General features: G+C 47.8%; 1 protein-coding gene and 1 non-coding gene across 9 annotated transcripts in view; both read right to left on the bottom strand.

Moving 5' to 3' along the window:
• The window catches only part of si:dkey-21e5.1 (potassium channel subfamily T member 1), a 401511-nt gene that overhangs the window by 334761 nt on the left and 45426 nt on the right, over positions 1-21324 (bottom strand). The gene's annotated exons all lie outside the window — the stretch shown is intronic.
• Positions 7964-8035, bottom strand: trnar-ucu. The gene has a single exon. It is a non-coding gene; the product is annotated as a tRNA-Arg (tRNA).

Below are 21324 nucleotides of genomic sequence, written 5' to 3'. Positions count from 1 at the left end.
GTAGCGTTACTCCTGACTGAGAGGGGTACGGGGATTAAAGCTTTCCTTCAAATGAAAGTAAAACTGTTCCATGAAGGTTCGTGCGACAAAGGGAAATGTATTGCGAGTGTAAACATTTCCCAACGACTATTGTGTTTTGTTTCGCCTGTTCTTGGAACTCAGCATTGGTCAGACAACTAAAGGAATCAACTGTTTCCTTTCAGGATAAGCTACGCTGAGATCACCAGTCCTGAATGAAACAGCTTTTCAAAATAATCATGTTTTTATGCTGAAGGCAGAAGTAAAATGGCATTGAGAGAATTATGCCACGGTGATTAAAGCTGAGCAAGTTTTATGTCTACATTCACGACCTTGTAACAATGAAACCAGTAAAAGTGTCTACAACAACCATAACTTGACAATGGCGCCCATAGTTAGTTAGCACCTTTAAATGAAATGAAATGCTCCGAGGTGCTCATATTTCATTTCGGGACCATGGGACAAACTGAGGGAAACTTTCAAATCAACCATTCCAAGCAAAATATAAAATACAAAAAGTGATTGAAAGAGCAGGGTCGAATAACATATTGATCATTTGATTAGAGTCGTTGCGTTATCAAGGCACGGTAGCACAGTGGTTAGCACTGTTGCTTCACAGCTCCAGGGTCCCAGGTTCAATTCCCGGCTTGGGTCACTGTCTGTGCAGAATCTGCACGTTCTCCCCATGTCTGTGTGGGTTTCCTCCGGGTGCTCCGGTTTCCGCCCACAGTCCAAAGATCTGCAGGTTAGGTGGATTGGCCATGATAAATTGCCCTGTCCAAAAAAGGTTAGGTGGGGTTACCGGGTTACGGAGATAGGCTGGAGTTGTGGATGCTCTTTACAAGGACCGGTGCAGAAAAAAGGGATTAAGGGTTATGGTGTTCGGGCCGGGAAGTGGAGCTGAGTCCACAAAAGATCAGCCATGATCTCATTGAATGGCGGAGCAGGCTCGAGGGGCCAGATGGCCTACTCCTGCTCCTAGTTCTTATGTTCTGCACTCTAAATTCTACGATAAAGTTCAACGATTAACAGCCATTAGCAATTATTCATTATGCAGGTGAAATATTGAACTAATCTTAAATCTTGCTATCATCCTGTTGTTTTACAACTTGGGCGGGATTCTCCTGACCCCCAGCCGCGTGATTCTCGGGGACAGGTACTAAGGAATGTCTTAAAGAGAGGAAAGCGAGGCAAAGAGTTGTAGAGGTTTAATTGCAGGTTGTAGAGGTTTAGTTGCGAATTATAGAAGTTTATGTTATATTACCTTACGTAATATATATATTATTCCTTTAAACCAGCCAAGTTGTTGAAATGAGCCTTCTTTTAAATATAAACTAATTTATTGAGTAATGTAAATAAATATTGTGAGTTCTTTTACTTAATACTCAACTCGTAAAATAAAGAAACCATTGTAGAGATAACCAATTAAATTATATAATATAATGCTTTGATAACAAATAACTTCTTCTCTCTAGCTTTACTATGTCTCTTCTCTCTGCACTCCTGATACACACTCTCATCAGAAAGAGCGGGAAAACCATTAATATAGGTTCTGATAGACCTCTAGTGTTACATTGCCTGTACTAGCATTACATATATTGATCATGTATATTGATAGACAGAGATCACTACAGTTCAGTTGCAAGTTCGGAAACAGGCAAAGTTTTACATGACCTCATGTTTATGGAGGGTTGCATGTGGGAGACCAGCTAAGACTGCCTTGGAACAGTCAAATCTAGAGATAACAATGGCATAGAGGAAGGTTTTAGCAGCAGGTGGGCTGAAACAGGGAAAGGTTGGGCGATTTTACAGAGGCGGGAATACGTGGTCTTAGTGTTGGCCGGAAACTCAATTCAGAAGCTCATCAGAAAACAACAGCTTATAATTAACGACTTACAGTTAACTCAGTAAGATAAAGTGAGAATAACTTAAGGCAACCAATACAGATTTCAGAAAGGAAGGCCACTGGCTTTGAAAAAACACGATAGAACTCTTTAAACGAGGTTACACACGTGGTGGGCTTGGAGTTACAGGACCATGAAGAAAATGGACTTTGAAAGAATCTCTGCCAAGATTCCTCACAGGAGGTCACGGAGAAGGTTAAGAGATTAGATTAAACCTGGTTAAAAAGGTGGAAACATTGAGAAGGAAGTTGGCCAACAGGAAATCACTCGAAGTGCGACCTCGGCAGAGTGAAACACTCCGTGTGAAACAATACAGCAAAGGGTGAATCTCTGTATCGCAGCAGCTGTGAAACACCCCTCTAAACACACTGCTCAACGCACTTTCTTTAGTCTGCTGAGTCGCGCCTACTGTCCCAAAATCTAACAATCTTATGAAATGTCCTCTTTGTAGCAGGATGTAAGACAGGCCTTTAGGGAGCTAGGATGGAAGCTCAGAGCGAGAACAAACAGAGTTGTTATCTCTGGGTGGTTGCCTGTGCCACATGATAGTGAGATGAGGAGTAGGGAGAGAGAGCAATTAAACACGTGGCTACAGGGATGGTGCAGGCGGGAGGGATTCAGATTTCTGGGTAACTGGGGCTCTTTCTGGGGAAGGTGGGGCCTCTATAGACAGGATGGTCTACATCTGAACCTGAGGGGCACCAATATCCTGGGGGGGAGATTTGTTAGTACTCTTTGGGGGGGTTTAAACTAATTCAGCAGGGGCATGGGAACCTGGATTGTAGTTTTGGGGTACGGGAGATTGAGAGTATAGAGGTCAGGAGCACAGATTTGACTTCGCAGGAGGGTGCAAGTGTTCAGGTAGGTGGTTTGAAGTGTGTCTACTTCAATGCCAGGAGTATACGAAATAAGGTAGGGGAACTGGCAGCATGGGTAGGTACCTGGGACTTCGATGTTGTGGCCATTTCAGAGACATGGATAGAGCAGGGACAGGAATGGTTGTTGCAGGTTCCGGGGTTTAGGTGTTTTAGTAAGCTCAGAGAAGGGGGCAAAAGAGGGGGAGGTGTGGCGCTGCTAGTCAAGGACAGTATTACGGTGGCGGAAAGGATGCTAGATGGGGACTCTTCTTCCGAGGTAGTATGGGCTGAGGTTAGAAACAGGAAAGGAGAGGTCACCCTGTTGGGAGTTTTCTATAGGGATGTAGAGGAAAGGATGGCGAAGATGATTCTGGAAAAGAGCGAAAGTAACAGGGTAGTCGTTATGGGAGACTTTAACTTTCAAATATTGACTGGAAAAGATATAGTTCGAGTACATTAGATGGGTCGTTCTTTGTACAATGTGTGCAGGAGGGTTTCCTGACACAATATGTTGACAGGCCAACAAGAGGCGAGGCCACATTGGATTTGGTTTTGGGTAATGAACCAGGCCAGGTGTTAGATCTGGAGGTAGGTGAGCACTTTAGAAACAGTGACCACAATTCGGTGACCTTTACGTTAGTGATGGAAAGGGATAAGTATACCCCGCAGGGCGAGAGTTATAGCTGGGGGAAGGGCAATTATGATGCCATTAGACATAACTTAGGTTGGAGAAGTAGGCTGCAAGGGTTGGGCACACTGGATATGTGGAGCTTGTTCAAGGAACAGCTATTGCATGTTCTCGATAAGTACGTACCAGTCAGGCAGGGAGGAAGGGGTCGAGCGAGGGAACCGTGGTTTACCAAAGAAGTGGAATCTCTTGTTAAGAGGAAGAAGGAGGCCTATGTGAAGATGAGGCGTGAAGTTTCAGTTGGGGCGCTTGATAGTTACAAGGAAGCGAGGAAGGATCTAAAGAGAGAGCTAAGACGAGCAAGGAGGGAACATGAGAAGTCTTTGGCAGGTAGGATCAAGGAAAACCCAAAAGCTTTCTATAGGTATGTCAGGAATAAAAGAATGACTAGGGTAAGAGTAGGGCCAGTCAAGGACAGTGGTGGGAAGTTGTGTGTGGAGGCTGAGGAGATAAGCGAGATACTAAATGAATACTTTTCGTCAGTATTCACTCAGGAAAAAGATAATATTGTGGAGGAGAATGCTGAGACCCAGGCTATTAGAATAGATGGCATTGAGGTGCGTAGGGAAGAAGTGTTGGCAATTCTGGACAAGGTGAAAATAGATAAGTCCCCGGGGCCTGATGGGATTTATCCTAGGATTCTCTGGGAAGCCAGGGAAGAGATTGCTGAGCCTTTGGCTTTGATTTTTAGGTCATCATTATCTACAGGAATAGTGCCAGAGGACTGGAGGATAGCAAATGTGGTCCCTTTGTTCAAGAAGGGAAGTAGAGATAACCCCGGTAACTATAGGCCGGTGAGCCTAACGTCTGTGGTGGGTAAAGTCTTGGAGAGGATTATAAAAGATACGATTTATAATCATCTAGATAGGAATAATATGATTAGGGATAGTCAGCATGGTTTTGTGAAGGGTAGGTCATGCCTCACAAACCTTATCGAGTTCTTTGAGAAGGTGACTGAACAGGTTGACGAGGGTAGAGCAGTTGATGTGGTGTATATGGATTTCAGTAAAGCGTTTGATAAGGTTCCACACAGTCGGCTATTGCAGAAAATACGGAGGCTGGGGATTGAGGGGGATTTAGAGATGTGGATCAGAAATTGGCTAGTTGAAAGAAGACAGAGAGTGGTAGTTGATGGGAAATGTTCAGAATGGAGTGGCGAGTACCATAAGGATCTGTTCTGGGGCCGTTGCTGTTTGTCATTTTTATAAATGACCTAGAGGAGGGAGCAGAAGGATGGGTGAGTAAATTTGCAGACGACACTAAAGTCGGTGGAGTTGTAGACAGTGCGGAAGGATGTTGCAGGTTACAGAGGGACATAGATAAGCTGCAGAGCTGGGCTGAGAGGTGGCAAATGGAGTTTAATGTGGAGAAGTGTGAGGTGATTCACTTTGGAAAGAATAACAGGAACGCAGAATATTTGGCTAATGGTAAAATTCTTGGTAGTGTGGATGAGCAGAGGGATCTCGGTGTCCATGTACATAGATCCCTGAAAGTTGCCACCCAGGTTGATAGGGTTGTGAAGAAGGCCTATGGTGTGTTGGCCTTTATTGGTAAAGGGACTGAGTTCCGGAGCCATGAGGTCATGTTGCAGTTGTACAAAACTCTAGTACGGCCGCATTTGGAGTATTGCGTACAGTTCTGGTCGCCTCATTATAGGAAGGACGTGGAAGCTTTGGAACGGGTGCAGAGGAGATTTACCAGGATGTTGCCTGGTATGGAGGGAAAATCTTATGAGGAAAGGCTGATGGACTTGAGGTTGTTTTCGTTAGAGAGAAGAAGGTTAAGAGGTGACTTAATAGAGGCATACAAAATGATCAGAGGGTTAGATAGGGTGGACAGCGAGAGCCTTCTCCCGCGGATGGAGGTGGCTAGCACGAGGGGACATAGCCTTAAATTGAGTGGTAATAGATATAGGACAGAGGTCAGAGGTGGGTTTTTTACGCAAAGAGTGGTGAGGCCGTGGAATGCCCTACCTGCAACAGTAGTGAACTCGCCAACATTGAGGGCATTTAAAAGTTTATTGGATAAGCATATGGATGATAAGGGAATGGTGTAGGTTAGATGACCTTTAGTTTTTTTCCATGTCGGTGCAACATCGAGGGCCGAAGGGCCTGTACTGCGCTGTATCGTTCTATGTTCTATGTTCTATGTTCTATCCGTTGGAGTATAGTGTGCAGTTTGGGCTCTATATTTTAGGAAGAACTTTGAAGGGAGCGCACAGTGTGGTCATTAGGATTTTCCACAACCCCCCCCCCCCCCCACCCCTCAGGGCATGTTTGCAGGTGGCCAATGCCCGACGATGGGGCCTTCCGGTACTGTCGGGTGGTGTGTGTGTGGGGAGGGGGGCCACCATTGGTGGGACCGGGAGAACCCGCCAACAGGGACGACCAAATAATCCCACCTATTACACATATGAACGAGGGCTGCTTTCATCACAACAGCGCGGGTTATGGAGTGACTCGATGCGGAAGTACAAAGGGGTGGGACAGAGTAGGAAGAAACCAGTGATTGATTGGACCGAACAACCGAGTATCGATGTCGGATTCACTGTAATAGCTTTTCAATTGAGGAAGAAAAACGTTGTTATTTTACACAAAGCTTTGCGCGGCCGATGCACTGCCAGAGTTACTGACTGAGGCAGAGACGGCCGATGCACTGCCAGAGTTACTGACTGAGGCAGAGACGGCCGATGCACTGCCAGAGTTACTGACTGAGGCAGAGACGGCCGATGCACTGCCAGAGTTACTGACTGAGGCAGAGACGGCCGATGCACTGCCAGAGTTACTGACTGAGGCAGAGACGGCCGATGCACTGCCAGAGTTACTGACTGAGGCAGAGACGGCCGATGCACTGCCAGAGTTACTGACTGAGGCAGAGACGGCCGATGCACTGCCAGAGTTACTGACTGAGGCAGAGACGGCCGATGCACTGCCAGAGTTACTGACTGAGGCAGAGACGGCCGATGCACTGCCAGAGTTACTGACTGAGGCAGAGAGCATGTCAATATTTAAGAAAAGACCAGATGTGTGGTTGAAAAACGAAGAATAAAGTGATCGGAAAAAGAATATGAACATGACGTTCCGACTATATCATTTTTGTGAAGGATTAAGCATCCCCATGTATTGGTTAGGCTGCACAGCCAGATCCTGGGTTCCCATTTCAATGTAATTCCCGTTAGCTGTTTCTATAGTGTAGTGGTTATCACGCGTGCCTAACACATGACAGGTTATCACGCGTGCCTAACACGTGACAGGTTATCACGCGTGCCTAACACATGACAGGTCTCCTCCGGTTCAAAACTGGGCAGGAACATGACCAAATCCTTCACTGTAATTCACAATAATATCCTTGGTAAATACTGTCACCGTTTCATGGTTTTTCAATGTTTGTTGGTTTGTTATTTACAGCACAGAAGGAGGCCATTCGGCCCATCATGTCTGCACCGGCTCCCAAAAGAGCAACCTAGCTCGTCCCATTCCCCAGCCCTATCTCGGTGTCCCTCTAAATTCATCACTTTCAAATATGTATCCAGCTCTCTTTTGAAACCTCCTACGGAATCCGCCTCCACCACTCTCCCAGGCAGCGCATTCCAAACCCCAGTAACTCTCTGAGTAAAGAAGTTTATCCTCATCTTACTCCGCTCTCTTTCATCTCGCTCTCTTGCTGACCATGTTGAAATTATGAACCCCCCCTAGTCATTGACATACCAACTAGTGGAAACAGAATGTCCTTCTTTACCCTGTCAAAATTGTTCAGAATTGTGAACACCTCAGTAAGGCCGCCTCTTAATCCTCTCTCCTCCAAGGAGAACGAGCCCAATTTCTCCAATCTTTCCTTGTGCCACTTCAAGAAGATATAGGGGGGGGGATATCAGAGGTAGGTTCTTTACCCAGAGAGTAGTGGGGGCATGGAATGCACTGCCTGTGGAAGTAGTTGAGTCGGAAACATTAGGGACCTTCAAGCGGATAGATACATGGATTACGGTAGAATGATGGGGTGTAGAGTAATTTGTTCTTAATCTAGGACGAAAGTTCGGCAACATCGTGGGCCGAAGGGCCTGTTCTGTGCTGTATTTTTCGATGTTCCGTAACAATCGCACAGCAAAGTAGAAATTTAATGGTCAAGCTAAAAATTGAAATATCAGTTCATTCTGACTTGCCCAACTTCCTGTTTAAGCAGCAAAATATTACAGAGAGTTAATATAATTTTCATTTCATTTCATATCAGTTATTTTGATGCCTCGGTGTTGAAATTAAATGAAAAAATGAAATGAAAATCGCTTATTGTCACGAGTAGGCTTCAGTGAAGTTTCTGTGAAAAGCCCCTAGTCGCCACATTCCGGCGCCTGTCCGGGGAGGCTGGTACGGGAATCGAACCGTGCTGCTGGCCTGCTTGGTCTGCTTTAAAAGCCAGTGATTTAGCCGAGTGAGCTAAACCAGCCCCTAAAAGTTGGTTCTCTTCCTCAGGAAGTGGGGCAGAAATGTCCAATTTGTTATTGCGAATGCCGGGAATCGAACCCAGGTCAACTGCTTAGAAGGCAGCTATGCTCACCACTATACCACCATCGCTCACTTGATGTAACTTTGTAACCATTTGTCAACATTATTATTTACAATTTTGCTACCAGATATACACAGTTTGAGAAAGAAACTGAAAAAATAGGATATTTTTTACCCAAACTATGCTGATTCTTTTAAATGATGGGCTATCCCAAGAATCAAGGTGACATTAACAGCAACTGAGAGCCATCTAGTGGTACCATCAAATCAGTAACATGAAGAGTAATAAGATTGTATCCAGCAATCTGCTCTCACCCCGGGCATTGTCGATACTGCGTTGGAAATATGTACAATTGCTCCGAATGTCAGCTTAAAATGAAAGGCCGGCTAATAAACAATGGCGCTAGCCCCAAACCTTCCTGTTTGACGCACAAGAAACAAAGTCGTTAAAATGGAATGTTGGGTGCCTAGCCAGAGAGTTTATCTTGTACGTAAGTGTCCTTTTTGAGTGAGGGAGGGGGTTTGTTTGTCCAAAGATGCGGAAGGTTAGGTGGATTGGCCGTGCTAACTTGCCCCCTAGTGTCCGAAAGGTCAGCTGGGGTTACAGGGATAGGGTGGCGGAGCGTGCCTCGGTAGGCTGTGTAGTGATATGCATCACTGTATATAGACAAGGGGTTAATGTAAATACACTACAACTAAGTAACCACTAGAGGGAGCAGCAGAGATGTCGTGATATGCAGCCACGCAACCAATGGATCATTAGAACAGGACACAACCAATGGGTAATCAGGACACTCAGAGGTGGCATTACCACAAGGGGACACTACACGACCCATATAAAAAGGACAAGGCTCTGCCTCTTCCACCGGCAGAAACCAAGAGAGTAAGACAGGGTTGATGAACAGCAACATCACACCCTAGCACGTGTATAGTTAGCTAGAGGCAGATTAGGAGAGTGTCGAACTCATTTAAGAGCATTGTTAATCTTTCAATAAATACGTTCAACTTATCTCCGAGCCTGGAGCATCTTTCAGCAGAGCCTACATCAAGTAGCAGCTTATGTTACTAGCAATAACATAACACAACATGGTACAGGAGTGACTGCTCACTCTGCCTAGTTCAACTTAGCAAGGTTAGAGACAACCAGCCACTGAATCCAGGCACAATGGACAAGATTCAGGCTCCTCATCAACTCAGGACCACCGGCAACCTTAGAGCCAACTGGCGTTCGTTCAAACAAAAATTCCAACTATACGTGGAAGTATCCGACCTCAATGGCGCGACCGATGCTCGGAAGATAGCTCTTCTACTCACCACTGCGGGTGATCATGCGATACAGATCTTCAACTTGTTTCAATACTCAGAACGGCAGGACAAAACTAAATACCACGGCAGGACAAAACTAAATACCAGACCATCCTGGACAAATTCGACAGCCACTGCAAGGTGGACACGAACAAAATATTCGAGCACTACATCTTTAAGCAAAGGATGCAAGGTAAAGTTGAATCCTTCAATAGTTATCTAACTAACCTTAGGCTGCTAGCGCAATCCTGCAACTTCGGTGACATAACAGACTCCATGATCAGAGATCAAATCATTTTTGGTGTCCACTCTCATCCTCTGCGAGAACAATTGCTGAAAATCAACCATATGACCTTAAAAGTCGCTATTGAAACGCGCACTGTGAATGAGCATTCACAAAATCGCTACTCACAATACAAAAGTGCTGAGAGTGAAAAACAAGCCTCCTACGAGGTGGAGAGTGTTCAGGCCATCTGCTGGATGCAGCGCCTCCACATTGCCGACGGCAGCAATTTTGCGCGCTCATCCCGGGGCCCGGCGCATGCACAGTACGACCAGAAAAATGAAACGGCCGAGAACTGCACCACGCATGCACAACGATGCACTGAGCGGCAGACGTCATGACGTGTGTAAACTGTGGCACCACCCACTTTAGAGAAAAATGCCCTGTAAGAGGTAAATGCTGTTTACACTGCGGGAAACTTAACCACTATGCAGCCCTGTGCAGATCTGCACCACAAGTCAGGAATCAGCGACCACAAATCAGGCAGGATCATATCAGCAGTGTGCAACACCGAACGCATGACTCTGATCAAGGTAGTGCTACAGATCCAGACGATGACTATCTGGATAACACTTACCGAGTAGGCATCATCACGAAGTGCGAATATGCCACACTGTGCACATCGCAAGTCCAGTCAATCCTTGCCGAGGATTTTGAGGACGAATGGAATGTAGTGATGAATGTCAACCAATTCCCCGTCGAGTTCAAACTGGACACAGGTGCCTCCACCAACCTGAACTCGCAGTTGGACTTCAAGAGAATCAAGAAGGCTCCCAAGCTCCTTCCAGCTGCCTGCAAACTCCAGGACTACGATGGCAATGCAATTAAGGCACTGGGGTCCTGCCACCTGATAGTGTCCAACCGACACATACAGACAAGCCTACACTTCGAGATTGCTAAACCAGACAGGGCGTCCCTGCTAGGTGAGCACGCCTGCAAGCAACTGAACCTCGTCCGATGGGTCTACACCATGACGCCATCTCATCCAGATCTTCAGGCCAGCATCGACAACATCCTGACCCAGTACCCAGACGCCTTCAGCAGGATTGGCGTGCTTCCGTACGAATACAAGATTCTACTGCGGCCTGACGCCAAACCAATGGTCCATGCACCACAAACAGTTCCTGAAGAGCTCACTAGCCTACAAAAGAAAGGCATCATTCCTAAGGTCACCGAACCAACCGATTGGGCCAGCTCGACGGTGTACGTAAAAAAGCCTTCGGGGGACCTACGCATCTGCATCAACCACAAGGATCTAAACACAAATTACAAGCACACCAACAAAAACTACAAGAACAACAACAAAAACAACAACAAGAAGCATAACAAAGGTAACAACAGCAACAACAAGCACGACAAAAACAACAACAATAAACAACAACTTGTACGACATGGTACAACTCTGCACAGGAAGGACAATGTAACAGCACAGCTCCAAACAATGGCAAGAGTACAAACATACCATGACATGACAACAAATCTCGCAAATTCACATTTGCTCCACTACAAACAAGCAGACCAACTTTCAAGGCAGATGACATACAGCATCAATACCCCAAACACAGAAAAAAGTCCAGGTCAGACAATAAAGATGACATATGGAATCACTACCACAGCATAGAAAAAAAGTCTAAATCAGACAACAAAGTGATTCGACCATTCGAACACCTCATGATGACTGCCTGGTTACTTAAACACAAGAACACTGACGACATTCACAAAGAAATGACAATACCACCATCACCACTTCAACAACAGAAGAAGAAAGCAACTCAACCGAACACAGTCATAACATTTGGACTCATACATTTTTTAATTAAGATTGGACTCATAAATATTAATTGGCTTTATATAATCATCAAAGTCATCACACCTTGTACACGTCATAATTTATCTACATGCTTTGTACAATTTTCTTCAACAAAGTACAGAAAATATGTAACAGAAAAGCCGGGGATCGAACCTAGGACCCTGGAGCTGTGAAGCAATTGTGCTAACCACTGTGCTACCGTGCTACTCTTAACCCATGAATGAATAAATAAAAATGTGGCTCTGACAGGGTCAAATTAATATAACTCTTCCATGCTGCTGCTCTTTAATGACAGTTCCTTCACCTTTTCCTCATCTCTGCCACATAAATTAAATAGTCTGCATGGATCACTTCCATACACTTTACCGGAACTTAGTTTCAAAATGGTGCTGCTATAGATGCAACCCCATCATTCACATGTCCCATTCCCACATGGCTTCAGCTACAGAAGATGCAGAGACTGTGGGAGGGGAAAAAACAAGAGGGAAGATTTTGGAAGCAATAACTGCGCAGCACCTCAACTGAGCAACGGAAGGAGGCCAATCGGCCTGTCATGTCTGTGCTGGCCCGCTGAAGGAACAGCTCACCGAGCGAATTGTTCACTTCAAGCTACAAAATAATTCCCTTGCCAGCATGTTTGAGAGAGGGAATGGTGTTACTCAGGAGCACTGAAAATCACAATGACCCTCAAAGTTTCCAGTTAATGTACTTTAAGTGCTATGGAACACTAATCAGCAGCCTTTGTTTTATTTAAAGAGGAACACTTACAGGGTGATGAGTGAATGGTGGCAGTGTGTTAGAGGTGAGGTGGGGGAGAGGAAGAGGCGCCATCACATCAGAAAGCACTGGACCTCCACCCTTTATAGTCAATGCTTTCACGGGATTAACTTTCAGCCTCATTATTCAATTCTAGCCACTTTGCCATTCTTTATTTAACTGTATTGCAAGGCGTTACCAAAAAACATGAGGCCGTCATGTGTTAAAAGACAAAAGCAAAGGGCCTGTTATTAGATTCAGGCTGCAGCTGAAAGATTGGTAATTGTAATTTCAAGCTAATAGTTCCCGATTCCACACTCGATGTATCAAGATGAAGGGCTGATGTGAAACCAGCCAGAATCAAAGTGACGGTGTCTAAATCAGATGTGTCACTTTGCAGATTAATCCTTTAAAGCGGCGAACCCCTTATTAAAATGATGTTCTGCACCATTGAATTGAAATTAATCCCAACCAGACATGGCAAGAAAGAATTGTGATTACTATTCCTCAGGGAGAGTATTACCAGTCAGAAGTATTAGACTTCACCTTACACCCTTACTTTTAATAAATTGACGGAAGTTACTGTTTCCGTTCATTGAACAAGCTAACAACAGTTTGACATGGTGCGGCAGTTCGCTTGACTCCAAATATAAAAGAATACTCGAGAGCTTTCAGCACCTGCTTGTTAGCAACGACGTGTCCTGCTCACTACTCTGCAGTCCAGAATATATAACTGGCCAAAAATGAACCCAATGGGTACAGTAAGAAAAAGGAGAGAGTAAGAATAAATATAGACCCTTGATGGTTCAGTGGACAAAGGGTGTGGCTTCAACCATCTAGGACAGTAACTTTGTCCTGATGAAGGGTCAACTACCTGAAAAGGGTAGATTCCTGGCTCCCGACCATCGCGGGAAGCACAGCAGGTGGGTGTTCTGTTGCCCTCGGGTGGAAATTCCCATTTTTAGCGGTTGACGGAACTGGAAAATCATGGGCTGCATTCTCCGTTCCTGCGACTAAGTGCTGACACCAACGGAGAGTCCGTGCTGTTTCACGATGGAAAAATCGGCGCCACATCCGCACTGATTCTGCTACCGGTGGGGGGCTAGCACGGCACTGTGTGAAACATCAGCAGAATGTGCAGAAAACAAACGGTGGGAGAATCGGCAGGGGCATGCTGGACACGCGCAGGGCTGACAAGTTGCAGCCGCGCGTGCGCCCACACTCGGCATGCACGCACCTATCGCGCCCAAAAAGATGGCGGCGGTTGTGCTGGACCGCGTACCCATCCACAGCCGACCACCTGCCCACCCACCACTATTTCCCACAGCCCTGCAGAAGCCCCCCTCGGCCATTGGCATGACTCTCAGCGGAGTATGGGGGTGCTGGACGCTGTCCGGATGCCATCGCTCTCTCTCCGCAACCGCCACGCCAGGCCCACGACCGCTGAGACCACATGTGGCCCGCGCCATTAGGAACTCGGCTCATCGGAAGCGGAGCATCGCGGGTGGGCCCGATAATGATATTCAAGCGGGGTTGCGACTGCGCACGGCACGCATCTCAATGATGCCAAATTGGAGGGGGCGGAGCATCGTGACCTGGTGTCAAACCGCCGCCTGCTGCGATTCCGGCGTCAGGAGCCATTCTCCCAACGTTCCTGATTTCGGCAACCGGCAATGGAGAATCCCACCCCATATCTCTTGGATTTTACAGGGCACAATGTTCCCCACGCCCCACTAGCCCCCTCCTGGCCTCACCCACCATGTAACCACAAACAGTGACTACAGCCAGTCCCTGAAGAAGAGGTGGTCATGGATAGGCTGAAGGTTTTTCATGGGATACTGATGGGGCCTGACTGGCAGGCCTCAGGCAGGGTGTTTAGCTGCCAGGTTTGATGGGTCAGGAGGGGCAGCTAAAGGGGAGTATGACCCCTCCCCCCCCCACTCAAAGGAAGTCCCTCCCTCTTGCCCTGGACCAGCTCACCCAGTATATGTTGTCTGACTATCCACTTTGGCCTGGGTCCCAGCCAACTTCCTCATCACTGCAGGTCAAATTAGTGGTGGGATGAGGCCTTTCAATGGCCTCCCTCAGTTAGCACAAGGCTGGACACACTGGCAATGCCTCCACAGACACCTGTAAAGTCAGAGCCAACTCAGGGGCGGGCGGTATGGCAATGGGCAAGCCATCGGCTGCGTTTTACCAGCACCACCCACACACCGGTCTGGAAGCATATCAAATATAAAGCTCTGTTTCTTGTTCCACAGCTACTGCCTGACCTGTTCAGCATGTCTAGCATTTTCTGCTTTTGCTTGGGAAAGTAAGACAGGTTTTGTGCACAGTTAGTTGACCTTAAGTTAAGTGCGGGAGTTCAGGCAAACTGGCCCTGGGCTAGAGGAAATATATGTCATCGATTAGAGCTTCTGTTCCTGGGATCCAGTGACTTTTGCTGGAGGGTTGGAGTGTTGTGGGGTAGGCGGTGACGACAGAAGAGGCTTGATGGCAGCAATTGTCCTGTCAACATTAAAGACAGCCTTGCATCCATATAGTGCCTTTCACAATCTCTAAATATCCCGAAGCGCTTTACAACAAATTAAGTGTTTCTGAAGTGAATTTGAAAGCGAATAAGTGATTAACAATTCAATCCTGTCATTATTATCCCTTGAGGCAGTGCAGGGGGTCAACGTTTCCAACCATTTCACTCACTTGGGCCTGGTTAATATTTTAGATTACAATGAAATGTGAAGATTAATTTCCATTGGATATATTCCAGCTCGAAATTGGTAACCCTCGTCAGTTAAACACAGTGACAAAGCCATTTGGCATCTTGCAGAGGTGTCGTAGAATTTCACAAGGTGATAGATTGTGATCAGAACTGAAGATTATGCCTGACAGCATTATAGAGCAGTCTCAATAATGTATGACCGCCAAAGAACATTGGTAATTAATTGAGTACAGATACCAAACAACTATCCCAAAGCAGCCTTCCAATCAATGTTAATGTTAAGAGAGAGTTATTGGAATTTTTTTAAAAGACAAGAAAAGTACGTCAAATAATAAAAACTCCGGTTTAGGCATTTTATTGTTCACCTCTTGCGCAGTAGACAGGAGGCAATTTGGGTGACTGTCGGTGTGGAGTCTGCACGTTCTCCCCGTGTGGGTTTCCTCCGGGTGCTCCGCTTTCCTCCCACAGTCCAAAGATGTGCAGATTAGGTGGGTTGGCCATGATCAATTGCCCCTAAGTGTCCAAAGATATGTAGGTCAGGTTAAGTTGTTGTTTGGATGGGGTAGGAGAGTGGGCTTGGGTGGAGTGCCCTTTTGGAGGGCTGGTGCAGACTTGATGGGCCAAATGATCTCCTTCTGCACTGTTGGGATTCTATGATTTGATGTGTCCCATTTCTTCCAAAAAGTCTGCATGGGAAGGCTAAATAAAAGATAAGGGTCTCAGAGCCTGCAGAACTGTATCGCCCATCGTTTAGATAAAATACTAATTGGAGGTCTTAAGGTGCAGTGGGTAGTGTCAATAGCTGTGCCAATAGCTGCAGGATTGACTCCCACCCCTTGATGGCGATATCTAGGAAGGTGTAATCATAGCACAGCCAAACAGGCTGACTTTCAACTTACAAATCCTTCCAACACAATCCAAAGGTAGGTAGTGAGAGCGGGAGAGGTTTCTATAGCACCCGTCAGGTAGTAGAACGTCACAAGGAGTTTCACAGGAGCATTATCAGACAGAATATGACACTGAAAACTAGATACTGAATAAATCCTGGCTAATCATTTCTTCTCCCTAGCCCATGGGTGCTTGCAGGTTACCTCAATCAGCACTAATGTCGAAATCAGGCCTGTGCTTTCTTGGCTTAGGTGTCTTTGGGCATTCAGTTACCCATTGGGGAGCTGGTTATAATATTACGAGAACAGAAACAAATGTGTTAACCATGAGGGCTTCTATACGCACTGGTAGTTTATTTAGCACAAAAATAGCACTATGTAACACTCCATTTAGTTAAAACATAGCACCTGAAATCAGACCTCAGAGGGGACGCACAAAGTGGCAATTAGCCGCTGCTCTATTATAAAGAACTCATGAATAATTGCTTTAATTATAACTGGGATTTGCAGCACTTTTAAATTATTGACACCGAAAAGCTTTTCATGGTCTGGAAGAACAATTTGTCTGAAAACATATCTCGGTTCGCTGTGAAAATGTAAACAGAGTTAGTTCTAAACTCGGGTGCAATAAAGTGTATTTTATCTCCCGTTAGAAGGTAATATGATACAATAAATTGTCTCCACAAGTGATTGTGATCCTCCCATTGAAATGTTTGGCTAGCGTGAGAAAGCCATTTACAGCCAAAGTATATTTTTTCTTTGTCGTGCGCTTTCAAAGTAAAGTTAAGCTGCGGAATTCTCAGTCAGCGGGATCGTCCAGTCCGCCGGCAGCGCATCCACGCTCGCAGGTTTCCCGACGGCGTGGGGCGGCCACAACGGGAAGCCCCCTTGGCCGGCTGCGAGAACGGAGAACGGAAAACCCGGCTGGAGGACCGGAGAAACCTGCCCAAGGTTATTTTGTTGTTCCTACGAATTTCAGTGTCTCCACCACAGCCCAAAGCTCAGATCAGACTAGCTTCGATAAAGAGCCATCCAGGCTCAAAACCTGAGCTCCCTTCTCTCTCCAAGGAGGCTGTCAGACCTGCAGAGAATGTCCAGCATTTCCTGTTTCTGTTTCAGATTCCTGTGTCCGCAGTATCAGGTAATTCAGGCTAGAAAGTAAATCTAAGCATCTTGCAGTACCAAATAAAATCCTATGCCCAAAGAAAAGCATAGGGTTTTATATTCTGTACGGCTTTGATGGATGAGAGGTGATCATGAGAGGTGAGGTACCGTGGCGGCACAGTGGTTAGCACTGCTGCCTCATAGCGCCAGGGACCTGTGTTCTGGTTCAGCACAGGGCTAAAGAGCTGGCTTTTAAAGCAGACCAAGGCAGGCCAGCAGCACGGTTCAATTCCCATACCAGCCTCCCAGAACAGGCGCCGGAATGTGGCGACTAGGGGCTTTTCACAGTCATTTGTGACAATAAGCGATTTTCATTTCATTTCATGTCTGTGTGGATTTTCCACGTTCTCCCCCCCACCCCCCCCCCGTGTCTGCGTGGGTTTCCTCCGGGTGCTGTGGTTTCCTCCCACAAGTCCAAAGATGTGCCGGTTAGAAGTTGTCACGGGGATAGGGCGGAGGAGTGGGTCGAGTTAGGGTGCTCTTTGCGGAGATAGGTGCAGAATCGATGGGCCGAATGGCCTCCTCTGCACTCTTAAGGGTTTTATGATTAAACTGCGTAGAAGGTTTGATGGTGTAAATGCTGAAAGGCCATTTCCTCTGTCTGGAGATCTTAGAAGTACGGGATCAATCTGAAATTGCCTTAGATTGTGGCCCACAAATGGGACGATTTTCAGGTTTGGGTCCTGGGTTCTCAATGTGCCGGCTTGGGGGCTTGACAGAGCAAACCAATGATGGGTTCACCTGCGGGACGTCCAATCAAGAGGGGGTGGAGGGCAGGATGACAAGTCCTTTCTGTCAAAGGTCTTTAGTTTGTGCCGGCAAGCGTGCCCGGCATTTGTACTTTAGAGGCTCCAGAAACCACAACAGTGGAGCGGAGACCTGGGAAGGCTGGCCCAGCTCCCCCTCACAGGTCACCCCCACTTGCCTGGGGTGTGCGGCTGAAAGGTCGGAGTAGCTGCAGTCAGACAAACGTGGACAGGACGGAGAGGAGAGCCTTTCCAGCCAAGCAGCCTTGGATGGAAAAGTCCCGAGGAGATCGGCAGCAGGAGGGCAGTACACCAAGAGGATCCAGGAGTTAAAATGGTAAGTGGTGCGACACTTTCAGGCGCCAAGCCCTGCCCTCTGAGCGGCCCAGCATTCTCCTTCATAGCAGGCCTCAGGTCAACACGCCTTGCAGCCCCACTCGTTAATGGAAAACAAGGAAATGGCAGGGGAGGTGAACAGGTATTTTGTGTACCTTCGCTGAAGGTGACGTTGGGCAGGGTCCTTAAGCCCCACTGTGGTATGTCCCCCACCCAGCAGGCGCGGCAAGACATTGCCGTTTACTTCAGCAGGACCACAATATCCCGCCGGGCGGGAGGAGCTGTAACAATCACGGCCGTAGAGAATTTCCCAAAGTTACTTGAAAATCAAGAGGCGAATGGGCGGTTTTAACATACAGCAATCACCACCAGCAGGGTAAAGGTGCTGGAGAAACTGTGAAACCAGAAGCTCACGGGGGCGATTCTCCGAGCCCCACGCCGGGCCGGAAAATCGCCGCAACCGCGCCATGACGCGCGGTTCTACGAGGTGCGGCGAATCGGCGCGATTTGCGCCGACGCGTTTGGCACGGCACCGGATGCGGGCCGCTGGAATCGGCGGGGCCACAATTCTCCGCCCCGGATGGGCCGCACCAATAAGACAAAGTCCCGCCGGTGCCGTTCACCCCTGGTCGCTGCCGGTGGGAACTCTGTGGGAACGGTCGGGGGGCAGCCTGTGGGTGGGGGGGAGGGGGGCTCCTTCACCGGGGGGGGGTGGGGCCTCCGATGGGGTTGGCCCACACGTTTCACGATGGCGCGAACAGGGCCCGGGCATGACCTATTCTGGCCCCCACAGGAGGCCAGCACGGCGCTGGAGCGGTTCACACCACTCCAGCCTCCTTAGGCGGCGCCCATTTGGCGCCGTGCCAACCCGCACATGCGCAGTTGGGCCGTGCCATCCTGCGCATGCGCGGGGAACGTCTTACGCGCGCTGGCCCCTCACCCACATGGTGCCGGTTCTGGGGCCAGCCGCGGAAGGAGGTAGGCCCGGGGGGGGGGGGGGGAGAGAGGCTGGCCTGCCGATCGATGGGCCCTGATCGAGGACCAGACCCCATTGGAGGCCCCCCCCCCCCAGTGAAGGAGCCCCCCTCCCCATCCCACAGGCCGTCCCCCCCCCAGCGTTCCCGCACAGGTCCCGCTGGCAGCGACCAGTGGTGGACGACGCCAGCGGGAACCTGTCGTGTCGGAGCGGCCGCTCGGCCCATCTGGGCCGGAGAATCGGCGCTCGCCGTTTGATGCGATTCTCCGAGCGGCCCGGCGCGATTCTCGCGGCTCTGGTTTTGGGGAGGTGGGAGAATCGCATGCGGGTGTCGAGGTGGCGTGGCGTGGCACACGTGCCACCCCTGCGATTCTCCAACCCGGCGTGGGGGGGAGAATACCGCCCAGCGCACTAACTATTTAAATAGAGCGCAATTGCGCAATCAAGAGGTGCAGATTGATCTGGGTGCACTGGTACACGTCACAAAACAGCAAGTATTAGGAAGGCAATTGGAATGTTGGTGTTTATCGCAAGGGAATATGTCAGGACGCAGAGGTAGTTTTAAGTGAACCATGTTTATAATGTTGGGTATTAGAAATAAGGCATTAATTTATTTAAGTTTAATTCAGTGTTTCTGTGTTTGAAAGGATAAAACTCCATTTAGAATCATATTAAACAAAGTTGTCTGCATGTATGGAGGTTTTTGGGTTCTTTTTAAGATGTGTCTCTATTGTGCTTCGAGGGTTTATTGCGTGAAAGGTAAATAAGCTTGGAGAAAGCAAACAGCGACCACCTTTAGGGAAAATACCCAGGGCTGGATTCACTGCTCCCCGACAGCGAAATCGCGTTCGGCGGCAGGGCGGAGAATCCAGTTTCCCGCACGATATCGGGACCGGTGCCAGTTCCGCGATTCTCCCCCCCCCCCCCCCCTGAAAAGCAGGGCACTCAGAGAGAGCGAGCGACCGATGCGGGGAACTATTTCTGGGGTCCACAAACGCGGGTTGAGTCCTCCATGGAGCACGGCGCGGCCGCTCGAGGCCGCCACCGTGCACATGCACAGCCTCTGACCCGGATGTGCGGGGGCTGTATCGGGAGCTGGAGCTGCGAGCTTTATGCCGGCCCCCTGCTAGCCCCCCAGCAAGGCTGTGAATCTGTGGCCTTTTGCTGCCAGTTTTCCGGGTGAAAAGACCACAGTTTTCACGATGGCGTGGGGACATGGTTCTAAAAACAGACAATCACGCCCCAGTGTTTTTAATTTAAATCATATATGTCAAACTCAAGGCCCGCGGGCCAAATCCGGCCCGCGGTGGAATTATCTTTGGCCCGCGAGATAATATCTAATGACTTTTTTTTTTAAATTTAGATTAGCCAATTATTTTTTCCAATTAAGGGGCAATTTAGCGTGGCCAATCCACCTACTCTGCACATTTTTGGGTTGTGGGGGCGAAACCCACGCAGACACGGGGAGAACGTGCAAACTCCACACGGACAGTGACCCAGAGCCGGGATCGAACCTGGGACCTCAGCGCCGTGAGGCGGTTGTGCTAACCACTAGGCCACCGTGCTGCCCTAATAATATCTATTAAAGCTGGCTCCAGCAATTGAAGCGCCTATGGCGTATGATATGGCTGATGCCGAGTTTATTCAGGTATAGTGTGAATCACAAAGTGTTGGCCTGTGGAAAAATGTTTTCATTAGAAATTACTCTGGAAAAGCTCCAGATAAAGCAATAAGAAATAAATGCAACTAATTTTTTTATTTATTTAATATTTAATGTTGTTTTTATAGGCAATAACCTAAGCTTTATTAATTCCAGGTTCAATAAGTTCATTTCAATAAGTTTTGCAAAAAAACATTGAACCAGTCCGGCCCTCGACTTGTCCCGATTTTTTAATTTTGGCCCATGGTGTATTTGAGTTTGACACCCCTGATTTAAATGGATCCAGGCAGAAGACGTTTAGCAGCGAGAGAGAGGCAGCTCTTTGCAGAACAGTGGAGCAATAGACAAGAAAGCAAGTCCCAGAAACTAAAGGACAGTTTAGTTCTCCAGAACTAATTCTCTAGAAACTATAGAATGAAGAGTAGTCCAAGAAGATTGAAATAAAAAGGAAGACAGGAACTGGATTTTGAGGAGTGAACTGTTCACCGAGGTTAAAGGCAGAACTGGAAGGGGAAGACTAGATGAGAGTAGCTAGAGAAAAGCCAGAGATCTGGAACTGGATTGTCCAGTTCCCTAGCTCTGTGTTTCTCAACGGTGCCCCATTCACCAGCAGCAGGTTTCTCTATGCCCGCCACTTGTCAATGGCATTTCCCATTGAAGCCACCCCACACCATCCGGAAACCCATGGGTGAGGGTGTGCTCCTGGCGGGAATAGT

This window comes from Scyliorhinus canicula, chromosome 21 (genome assembly GCF_902713615.1).
Source record: "Scyliorhinus canicula chromosome 21, sScyCan1.1, whole genome shotgun sequence".
In the NCBI taxonomy this organism is placed as follows: Eukaryota; Metazoa; Chordata; class Chondrichthyes; order Carcharhiniformes; family Scyliorhinidae; genus Scyliorhinus; species Scyliorhinus canicula.
This window is presented reverse-complemented; position numbering and strand designations above follow the sequence as displayed.